Here is a 12,165-nt window from a genome sequence, read left to right as displayed (position 1 = left end):
CGCGTTCACTGCAATCGCTTTTGCGCTTCCGAATCTTTTGCGCTTGGGTCACTTTTAACCATTACGTTAAGCTATTCATTGGCAAAATAATACGTTCATCAGAATCTGCTAAAGAAAAAATAGAGACTGAGAAAATTAAGATTCAGTGCTGCGACTGCTCACTTTGATTCCAATGTGATTCGGTTTTGTGGTTTGAAAGATATCCAAATAATTTATAAATGCCTTTCAGTTCATAATGCCTTTCAATGTGTATATGCGCACAAAATTCAATCTATTCTCTGTAGTAACAATTCTGGATGAGTGATCCCTCTCCACTACAAATTTTGCTGCTCATTAGGTTTAGATTTTTTCCAGCCCTGTACCCGCTGGGTTGATATACCAGCTCCATTTCCTAAAAAATGTGCTAAATGTGCCGAAATTGGCAGAAATTTTGAAAATTCGCTGCAATTTTGAAATTTCAACGCATATTCAGCGCATTTCTTAAATATTTTTGGCGGATTTTGAACACAGTTTTTACGTAAATATTAGCATTTTTCTCACCGAATTTCTCATTAAGTTTGAGCACAATTTCAGTGCAGCCGTCTTAAAAAGTAAGGCGCTGCTTTTCAGAATACGCTGACACTTTAAAAATTCAGCGTATGTTCTGCATACTCTTCAGCACTTTTAAACACCTTTCGTACAATTTTTTTAGGAACTTTATACACTCAGATAGTTTATAATCTCCTGATATCTCGAAAGAATTATCCTGTAAGGTTTTTGCGATGAAATTTTTGAAAAGTGAGCAAATTTCTTTCTTAATTTTTGAAAATTTTTTGACTCTGGTCTGCGATTTTTGTAGATTGATCGAATCACTGCTGATAAAAAAGCCAATTTTACAGTCTTTCTAGGATTTTCTATAAATTTAATTTCTTTTTATAGTTAGAAAGCCTTTGTGTTTAAGCTAGTGTTTCCTCAAAAATCTTTTTGTCTCGTTTACTTGATGAAAAAAGACGGAATTTAAAACTGTTCGCTATTTTTTCTTTACTTTTTTACAAAATGTGTGGTAACTAAAGACTAATTAAAATAACGCTCAAAATTTTATTGGCTAATTTGTCGAAAGCAGCCCTCAAAAATGGCAACTTCTAAGCTGCGTTACTACGAACAGTAGGAGTACTTTTTATTGATTCGGCACACAACGTTATTTGAAAGCAAACTCGACTTTCTTGGTCTCTCGTCACCTACTGAATCCTATAAAATTTAACCGTTAGTTTTTGCATACTTTTTAAAGCAAGTATTCTTGGTATTTTTACCAACACACTCATCCATATATTTGAATCAATTATCTAGCAAATGAAGATGATGTAGGAAATTTTCAAATTATCACACACTGATCAAATATAAATAAGATATGAGCAGAATAATTATTACAAATGATTTAAAAAGCCGCTTAATAAATGAACTAAAAAAACGCCTTAAAGGACCGACCGTAGCCGTGGTTAACAAAACTAAGACACAAGAAAAACTGCAGAAACACGAGAAAAAAATCAATAATTACAGCAAAAGCTCGATAAGTTTTCCAAAAAAAGAACAACGAGTTCAAATTAGCATCATATAAGAGTTGAAATATATAAACAAAATTGTTTGCAAAAGAAAACACAGGGGATTTGTCCTTGATGAAACGAAGAAACAAGTCAAACAATGAAAAACAAAAAAGACACAAAGTTCAGAAATCAATAATTGTTTGGAAGCAAATATTTTACAAGTCACTGCAAACAGTTTTCAGCTAAATGAACGTAATTCAGACTCAATCATTACACGACAGGCAGACTAACGAATGCTGGGGAAACTATGGAATTCATTAGAAGTTTAGAAACACATATTATCAAAGTAAAAAAAATCATGATTGCTTCTCTGAAAACATAACAGTCGTTTACTTGGTCTCCTTTGAGTACAAAATAATTTAAAATTATCTTCAATGAATGTCTGATATGAACCGACTTGTCTGTAATTAACAATAAAAAACAAAAAAGGACATTGGTTCTAAGAAATGCATCGCACCTGTGCAATATGTATCTTTTTGATATCAAAACACCACGATGGGACTTACCAAAGGCTTGCTAATGGTGCGGATCTACAAAAAACGCTTCAGGGTTTTAAATTTTAGGCGATAAAGCTTAAGTTATCAAAAATAGTGATAGTTTTTGACAAATAACGATTTCAATTAGCGTAAAGCCCGCAAAGAATGAATTGAATTTCAGAACAATCTTTCAGGAAGCGGACGTGAGATCAGCCATGATACAATCTGAAAAAAATTCTGCCGGCAGTCTTTAATTCTGTATTTTTCAAAAAATTGGGAAAAATGAGATACGTTTTCACAGTTGGTACCTTTTTGTTGTTAAAATGCTGATTTTCAACAAAGGTAGCCGAATTTTCAGCCAGAGAGGTCTGATGAAACCCTTCAGTAACCCTCTTTCATCTGTAAACGTGAAACAAAAAACGTTTTTATTAAAAGTATTAACAAAATTAGTGATATTTTTTAGCAACCATTTTGAAAAATGTTCTGAAAGTCTTAAACCCCAAAAGCTACCCGGGAAAAACAAAATTGATAATAAAAACCTTTTTGATTACATCTTCACATCTTCTACGCTTAGCGGACTTTCTAATGATATCACTCAAAACTATCTTCGATGTGAAAAAACGCCCTTGAGCGTATCATTAATCCCCCTTTCACCCACTTGGGTGGGGTCGGAAAAATTATCAAGAGATTTAATCTAGCAAAAATTAAGTTGTGAGTCGCATTCTTTCATTTTTTTTACCTTATTGCGAAACTATGAAAATTTTTGGCTTCGTTTGTGTTTGTGTTTTTCCGAAGCGTCGTTTCTTATTGCTTTTTCATCTGCAATTGTGGAAAAAAGTAGAACATTTAGAAAAAGGTGTCGTAAAATATGCATAGCACGTCTAGGACTGCAGGTGACTTTTGTAGCATGTGATGTTTAGTCAAATTAGTCAGCGGGGCTTATCAGGAAGTATTTCAGACGAGAAGAACACGCGTCTATTAATAAATGAACACAGAAATTAATGAGAGGAAGTGATAAATTTGGTCAGAGATTTAAGAAATTTGTTAAATTATTTATACTGCTCGTTCGTCAAATACTAGAAATGCTTAAAATTGGAGAAAAGAATTCATTTTAGCACAAAAAACTACTGGCAGCAATCTTACGCTACGCGCAAAAAAAATAAATTTGAAGATGAGCACTTGATTTTTTTGCCTATTTGAAGTTGAATAATTTTTTTGTTATCATGGTTATCTCTCCAATCAAGAACCTTATGGTTGTGTGTATATGTACCTATGTGAGTCTTCTGTGCAGGTATAACAAAATATTCGTTGACAAATTTGGTTGAAAAAGTGAAAATAAAATCTAAGTTTTTCTAAATTCATTGATAACGGGTTTTAGACCCCCGATTCGGCTAATTTCCAGACTTTGCTTGTCGGCAGACAGTTTCAATTACAAACTTAAGACAACTGTGATGAGGAAACTGCGCAACATTAGTGCGGCTCATAATGTCTCTCGACAGACCAATCGTCGACCCAAGATATGAAAGGAGTTTTTTTGCAGTCAAAACCGCAAGGAGAAATTTTTTCAAGACTTCGCTCTCGGAAATGATCCTAGTTTCTTAAGAAATCCACGTAAATTGTTCCTGGACAATACGCCGCAGAGGTCTACCCAAATTGTCACGGGCAAATATGCCCGATCTGTGTATCTCGTGTTCGTTTTTCCTATGTTAAAACATTTAAAATGCAACAATTTTGCGAAAATTAGCTTCTTTAGCAAAAACAGGAAAAATTGAAGGGAATTGCGCAACCCGTGTTCACAAAAGTGTCTAAAATTTAGCCGCGAATTAAAAGTACAAGCTAGGCATCCAATTTTTCGCGCGTTTTGTATCACGAATCTGCTCCATTTATGTATCTCTTTTTCGCACGCAACGTAACAGGATTTCGCAAGAGAATCCGCGAAAAAGCCTAATTTAATGCGCATTTTTAAGCATAAAAGTAATTATTAAAACCTTATAACTAATACTAGTACTTATTACTACTTTATTTTTACTTATCAAAGGGTTCAAATGAGAATTATGAAATAGTTGTCCTATTTATACTTTTGAATATTTGATTATTTACTCAAGAATACGTGCAATTTTCAGATGGCCGTTTTTTTTTTAATTCTACAACATCTCATGTCATGGAAAAAGGCATTTTTTTCAGTTGGTAATGTTTGCTTCACTATTTTACAAACTAATTTTGTTGTAAAGTGAATTAAAAAAAGAAAGCAATAGAATTTTGGTTTTTTCTGAGAAAACACTCAATATTTTTCGAAATCCCTCAATATTTTTTGAGCAACCAAAAAAAGAACAAAAACGTGATTAAATAAAGCCCGAATAAATTTTAAAATTAGTTTGCAAACTAAATTTATTGTTCAGTGATTTAAAAACAGAAAAAAAAAGAAACTTGACTATTTTCTGAAAAAAAAATCCCTCCGTGCTTTTTGATGATATTTGTCGTATTTTCAAGTTTAAATTGACGAGTACCCTAGATAATAAATCGTTTTTGCACTGGAACCTAAACAAAATGCGGGACTCCTACGTTGATTTTCGTCATCTTTCGACAAGTCTGAGCCCCAATTGAAAAAGACAACGTTTTAAATTAAAATTTGCAAATAAGCGATTAGGAACAATTAAGTGACGAACATTTTTCTGGTACCGCTATATCAGAATCTATTTTTGCATTGGATACTAAACAAAAACGGGACTCATACCTTAGGTTTTAGCAGTTTTCGGCAACTCTAAGACCCGATTGAAAAAAAACGACGTTTTGAAAAAAAATTTGCAAATAAGCGATTAGGAACAACTAGGTGACAAACTTTTTTTCCAGTAAAGCTATACCAAAATTTTTTTTTGCATTAGGATTTACGCAGAAAGACACTATTACGTTGGTTTTGGTGAACTTCCGGCAACTCTAAGACCCGAATATAAATACGACTTTTTAAATAAATTTTGCAAATAAGTGATTAAGTTTTTATGAAACTAAGTGACAAAACTTTTTTCTAGTAAAGCTAAACCAAAAATTGTTTTTGCATTAAAACTTACCTAAAAAGAATGACTACTGTATTGGTTTTCTTCAGTTTTCGGCAATTCTAAGACCCGATTGGAAAAAACGTTTTCAAATTTATATTTGCAAATAAGCGATTAGGAACAACTAAGTGACGACCTTTTTTCTTGTGAAGCTCTACCAAAAATTCTTTTTGCTTTAAAACGTACGCAAAACAAAAGACTACAACGTTGGTTTTCGTCAGCTTTTGGCAACACTAGGACCCGATTGAGAAAAACGAAATTCTTAAATAAAACTTGCAAATAAGCGATTAGGAACAATTAAGTGACTAACATTTTTCTAGTACAGCTATATCAGAATCTATTTTTGCATTGGATACTAAACAAAAACGGGACTCATACGTTAGGTTTTAGCAGTCTTCGGCAACTCTAAAACCCGATTGAAAAAAAGACGATTTGAAAAAAATTTGCAAATAAGCGATTAGGAACAACTAAGTGACGAAATTTTTCCAGTAAAGCTATACCAAAAATTTTTTTGCATTAGGATTTACGCAAAAAGACATTACTACGTTGGTTTTGGTCAACTTTTGGCAACTCTAGGACCCGAATAAAAAAACGACTTTTTAAATAAAATTTGCAAATAAGTGATTAAGTTTTTAGGAAACTAAGTGACCAATTTTTTTTAGTAAAGCTATACCAAAAATTGTTTTTGCATTAAATTTACCTAAAAAGAAGGACTTCTACATTGGTTTTCTTCAGTTTTCGGCAATTCTAAGACCCGATTGGAAAAAACGTTTTAAAATATAAATTTGTAAATAAGCGATTAGGAACAACTAATTGACGAATTTTTCGAGTAAATATATACCAAAAATTGTTTTTGCATTAGAACCTACGCAAAAAAGACTACTAGGTAGGTTTTTGTCAGCTTTCGGCAACTCTAAGACCCGATTGAGAAGAACGACTTTTCAAAATAGAATTTGCAAATAAGCGATCAGGAACAATTAAGTGACTAGGATAGGAACAAATCTACTAGTGCTATGCCGAAAATAGTTTTTGCGTTAGAACCTACGCAAAAAGAGGGACTACTACGTTGGTTTTCTTCACTTTCGGCATCCCTAAGACCCGATTGAAAAAAACGACGTTTTAAAAATATATACAAATAAGCGATTAGGAACAAATAAGTGACGAACTTTTTTTCTAGTAAAGCTCCACCAAAAATTGTTTTTGCATTAAAATTTACCTAATAAGAAGGTCTACTACATTGGTTTTCTTCAGTTTTCGGCAACTCTAAGAATTGATTGGAAAAAACGTTTTAAAATATAAATTTGCAAATAGGCGATTAGGAACAACTAAGTGACGAATTGTTCGAGTAAATTGATACCAAAAATTTTTTTTGCATTAGAACCTACGCAAAAACGACTACTACGTACGTTTTTGTCAGCTTATTATGAAATAGTTGTCCTATTTATGCTTTTGAATTTTTGATTATTTACTCAAGAATACGTGCAATTTTCAGATGGCCGTTTTTTTTAATTCTACAACATCTCTTGTCATGGGAAAAGGCATTTGTTTCAGTTGGTAATGTTTGCTTCACTATTTTACAAACTAAATTTATTGTAAAGTGAATTAAAAAAAGAAAGCGATAGAATTTTGATTTTTTCTGAGAAAACCCTCAATATTTTTCGAAATCCCTCAATATTTGTTGAGCAACCAAAAAAAACAAAAACGTGATTAAATAGAGACCGAATAAATTTTTTAATTAGTTTGCAAACTAAATTTAGTGTTCTGTGATTTAAAAACAGAAAAAAAAGAAACTTGACTTTTTTCTGAAAAATCCCTCCATGCTTTTTGATGATATTTGTCGTATTTTCAAGTTTAAATTGACGAGTACCCTAGATAATAAATCGTTTTTGCACTGGAACCTAAACAAAATGCGGGACTCCTACGTTGATTTTCGTCAGCTTTCGACAAGTCTGAGCCCCGATTGAAAAAGACAACGTTTTAAATTAAAATTTGCAAATAAGCGATTAGGAACAACTACGTGACGAACTTTTTTTCCAGTAAAACTATACCAAAAATTTTTTTGCATTAGGATTTACGCAAAAAGACACTACTACGTTGGTTTTGGTCAACTTTTGGCTACTCTAGGACCCAAATAAAAAACGACATTTTAAATAAATTTTGCAAATAAGTGATTAAGTGTTTAGGAAACTAAATGACAAATTTTTTTCTAGTAAAGCTATACCAAAAATTGTTTTTCCATTAAAAATTACCTAAAAAGAAGGCCTACTACATTGGATTGGTTTTCTTCAGTTTTTGGCAATTCTAAAACCCGATTGGAAAAAAAACGTTTTCAAATATATATTTGCAAGTAAGCGATTAGGATCAACTAAGTGACGAATTTTTCGAGTAAATATATACCAAAAATTTTTTTGCATTAGAACCTACGCAAAAAGTCTACTGCGTAGGTTTTTGTCAGCTTTCGACAACTCTCAGACCCGATTGAAAAACGACTTTTTAAAACAAAATTTGCAAATAAGCGATTAGGAACAACTAAGTGACGAACTTTTTTCTTGTGAAGCTATACAAAAAATTGTTTTTGCATTAAAAGGTACGCAAAACAAAAGACTACAACGTTGGTTTTAGTCAGCTTTTGGCAACACTAGGACCCGATTGAGAAAAACGACATTCTTAAATAAAACTTGCAAATAAGCGATTAGGAACAATTTAGTGACTAGGAACAATTCTAGTAGTGCTATGCCAAAAATAGATTTAGCGTTAGAATCTACGCAAAAAGAGGGACTACTACTTTGGTTTTCGTTGCTTTCGGCATCCCTAAGACCCGATTGAAAGAAAAACGACGTTTTGAAAAAATTTGCAAATAAGCGATTAGGAACAACTAAGTGACGAACTTTTTTTCCAGTAAAGCAATACCAAAAAATTTTTTTGCATTAGGATTTACGCAAAAAGACACTACTACGTTGGTTTTGGTGAACTTCCAGCAACTCTAAGACCCGAATAAAAAAACAACTTTTTAAATGAATTTTGCAAATAAGTGATTAAGTTTTTAGGAAACTAAGTGACAAAACTTTTTTCTAGTAAAGCTATACCAAAAATTGTTTTTGCATTAAAACTTACCTAAAAAGAAGGACTACTGCATTGGTTTTCTTCAGTTTTCGGCAATTCTAAGACCCGATTGGAAAAAACGTTCTAAAATATAAATTTGCAAATAAGCGACTAGGAACAACTAAGTGACAAATTTTTCGAGTAAATATATACCAAAAATTGTTTTTGCAATAGAACCTACGCAAAAAAGTATACTACGTATGTTTTTGCCAGCTTTCGGCAACTCTGAGACCCGATTGAGAAAAACGACCTTTTACAATAAAATTTGCAAATAAGGGATTAGGAACAACTAAGTGACGAACTTTTTTCTTGTGAAGCTATACCAAAAATTGTTTTCGCATTAAAACGTACGCTAAACAAAAGACTACGACGTTGGTTTTTGTCAGCTTTTGGCAACCCTAAGACCCGATTGAGAAAAACGACATTCTTAAAAAAAAACTTGCAAATAAGCGATCAGAAACAATTAAGTGAATAGGAACAATTCTACTAGTGCTATGCCAAAAATAGTTTTTGCGTTAGAACCTACGCAAAAAGAAGGACTACTACGTTGGTTTTCGTCACTTTCGGCAACTCTAAAACCCGACTGAAGAAAAACCGACATTCTAAACAAAATTGCAATAAGCGCTTAGGAATAACTAATTAACGAGCGTTTTTTCTAGTCGAGCTATACCGAAAACTATTTTTGCAATTACTACAAGCCTAAAATTATCTGTAGTCTCAGAAAAAGACTTTGTAAAAAATAATTCTGCCTTATAATCACTTTCTGTTTTATAACACGTTTAAAAGGTGGGCTGACTTCCAACGAAAAGCTTATTTTCACCAGTTTTCGACAAAATACTTCTAGTCTAATCAACACCTGACTTCTCAGCTCATTTAAGTACTGGCATTACTTGAAAAATGGCTGTTTTATTGAACCAATCTTTTGAAATTTTTTTCGCACAGAAGTAATTCAAATCGCAAACTCTCTATTGTTATGCTTCGATTAAACAGCAATAAGTAGACCAAAAATCAAGTTGATTTTTAAACCTGTTCGAATACAGTTGTCCTCAAAAGTTTTGATCAATTGGTCAATTGGACAAACCTTTTATTGTTTTCTCTGTTCAGACGTGCTGTCACCTAACAATAGAAAGAGCTTCAAGCCAAATTTCAGCACTTTTTTCTGCCAACAAATTGCCGAGCCAAAAATTTTGATTTAAGAAATTAGCCGTTTTTTTTTAATTTAGGTCATTAAACTCGTGAAGTATTTGAAAGCAAAGCCGATAAAATCAGCGTGTCTTGCTGTTAATGTAATTACGCATTTTCTCGAGATCAAAGAGCGCTGAAAATGAACAAAATTAATCTAGAAAAATTGAATTATTTTTTTTGAATTGAATTGAACTGAAAGTCGCAATGCAGACGCAAAGGCAGCTTTGAATGAATTAATTTAATCTCTTTTGAAATTACAATTTGCCCAAAAGAAGTTCAAGGCTTTGTAAAAAAGAAAAAAAAACAACTATTTGTGTATATGAAAGAAAAAACAACTTCATTTCAAATAGTTTCAATGTAAAATAAAAATGGTCATTTCTCGCTACTATATGAGTTAAGTCTGTGTTAGATTAATTTAGGAAATTTGACTCCGTTGCTTTTAAGGTAATTGAAACTCTTTGAATTTCCATAATTTTAATTGTTGTATTTTTGTTTGTTTAAAAAATTTTTGTGTGTTCATTTGCAAATATTGTTTTAAAACGTCTTTTTTCTTAATCGGGTGTTAGAGTTGTCGAAAGCTTACAAAACCAAACGCAGGAGCCAGATCTTTTTTTAAGCTTCTAAGGCAAAATCAATTTTTGGTATAGCTCTACTAGAACAAATTTTCTTTACTTAGTTGTTCCTAATCCTTATTTGCAATTTTTTTAAAACGTCGTTTTTTTTCAATCGGGTCTTAGATGTGCCAAAAGTGACGAAAACCCACATAGTAGTCCCTCTTTTTGCGTACGTTTTAATGCAAAAACTATTTTTGGCATAGCACTAGTAGAATTGTTCTTAGTCACTTAATTGTTCCTAGTCGCTTGTTTGCAAGTTTTATTTAAGAATGTCGTTTTTCTCAATCGGGTCTTAGAGTTGCCAAAAGGTGACAAAAACCAAAGTAGGAGTCCCGTTTTTTATGTAGATTCTATTGCAAAATCAATTTTCAGCATAAAAAAACTAGAAAAAATGTTCGTTACTTAGTTGGTCCTAATGGCATAACTTGCGAATTTTATTTTAAAACGTCCTACGGTTTTGAGCAAAGACTTATACAGTGCCGCACTACGGCGTTACTAACATTAGTAAGTTCGGCCAAAATGGGTTAACAATGACATTTAAAGGTCAAGTCCAGGAGTTTAGAGTTATTGATAAATTGCAGCGGCTAAAAATTTGATTAAAAAATTAACAATTACGTATTGATTTGTTTTCCATAAAATATGAAACTTATTCCGTCAATGTATGCCTCTTTTAGTATTCATATAACTTTGTGTTCGGCAAAAAAGGTATATGAATACTAAAAGAGGCAGACATTGACCGTTTGTTTTGACCAATCACAGTTTTTTTGAGCGAGGGATTTTTCGAAAAAAGAAGTTTTTGTGACACTGGGACGTACAGCATATATGCCACAAAATAGATTTCGCCAGTCCCACATTGACAGTGACCTGGCTGCTTTCAGCGGTTTATCGAGCTGTAATATTTAAGCAACTGTCAGAAAATCTAATTAAGTCTACTTAAAACCAACTTTGTCGAGATTTTACCGACTTTAAAGTTGTTTGTATTTAAATCACTTTAAAGCTCTAAAAGCTTCAATTAAATCTTTATTAAAGTGCACATTACAAAGCATTAAACATCTTTTGCATTCTCCAAATGCGCTCGCTTAATTAGTCTCAAATGCGGACTAGAGATACTTTTAATGCGAATAATAGATACCTAAAAAGAGCGGAAATGTGCTACAAGTTTTGTCTCCCATTTTACAATTTTAAAGTTTTTTTTCCGCAAAAATGGCGAAACCCCTTTTCCTAAAAATAAGATACAAAGGATGTCTCCTAATTTCGTTCATTTTACTTATTTTTTTTTTCGAGCGAATTTTACAAAGGCGGAAATATCAGAGTACTACAATCAAGTTCGAAAAACAACCGATTTTCAGTTTTTACTAAAATCTTCAATTGAGGTCGAGATAAGGCTTGATTTTTGCTGCTTACCAACCATTTCATTTTAATCTTTGTTACTATTTTGGCAAACACTACGGTTCAACAGAAATGGATATCGATAACAAGAACTCTTAGTTTTTTTGTGACACAATGATAAGATCCTTTTCTGGATTTCATTTTGATTAGAAATTGTTTTGACCTATTATTTCATCAATGGAAAGGCTCTAGTCTCTGTGTGGATCATAAATCGGAAATTTTAATCTGATCAGATTTTCTCCGGACTTGGTATCACATCATAATAGCTTACCAAAAACTTGCGCGACCATTGTCCAGGCGACGTTAGTCGCTTGTGTCACCAAGTAATATGGATTCCTCCCCCAAATGGTCTCACCGGACTTTTACAGGGTCTGAGTCCTCATCATGATCATGGAGGACAAAAACCGACATACACCGACGCTTTGTGCCTCGTTTTCGTCGGTCTTTCTCAACGCGAACAGTTTCCTTTTTTGAGGTGCGCCACTTATGCTATCTTTGATCAGTCGCCGATATGAGTCGCGCATGGTTGGTATCAGGTCATGTAGACTGAAATCCTTTCTGCTTTTCCAATCAGATCCATTTGGACCAAAAAGACACAAAATAAAATTGGAAATTTTTGTGACTAATTAGTAAGAAAATATGTTAAGACGAATAAACAATTAATAAAAAGCAACTTTCAAACAATATAGTGTAATAGGTTTTGTTAAAGAAAAATTAACTGGACAAAAAAGAAAACTCTAAAAATATGATCAGAAAAATAAAAAACTTT

General features: G+C 32.6%; 1 protein-coding gene across 1 annotated transcript in view; it reads left to right on the top strand.

The window, feature by feature from the left end:
- LOC142342944 (uncharacterized) overlaps positions 1-12,165 on the top strand; it is a 63,659-nt gene that overhangs the window by 46,747 nt on the left and 4,747 nt on the right. The window lies entirely within an intron of this gene.

The sequence above is a fragment of the Convolutriloba macropyga genome, chromosome 7, assembly GCF_964194025.1.
Source record: "Convolutriloba macropyga chromosome 7, txConMacr16.3, whole genome shotgun sequence".
Lineage (NCBI taxonomy): Eukaryota > Metazoa > Xenacoelomorpha > Acoela > Convolutidae > Convolutriloba > Convolutriloba macropyga.
The sequence above is the reverse complement of the archived record's forward strand: the minus strand, read 5'-3'. Positions and strand labels throughout refer to the sequence as shown.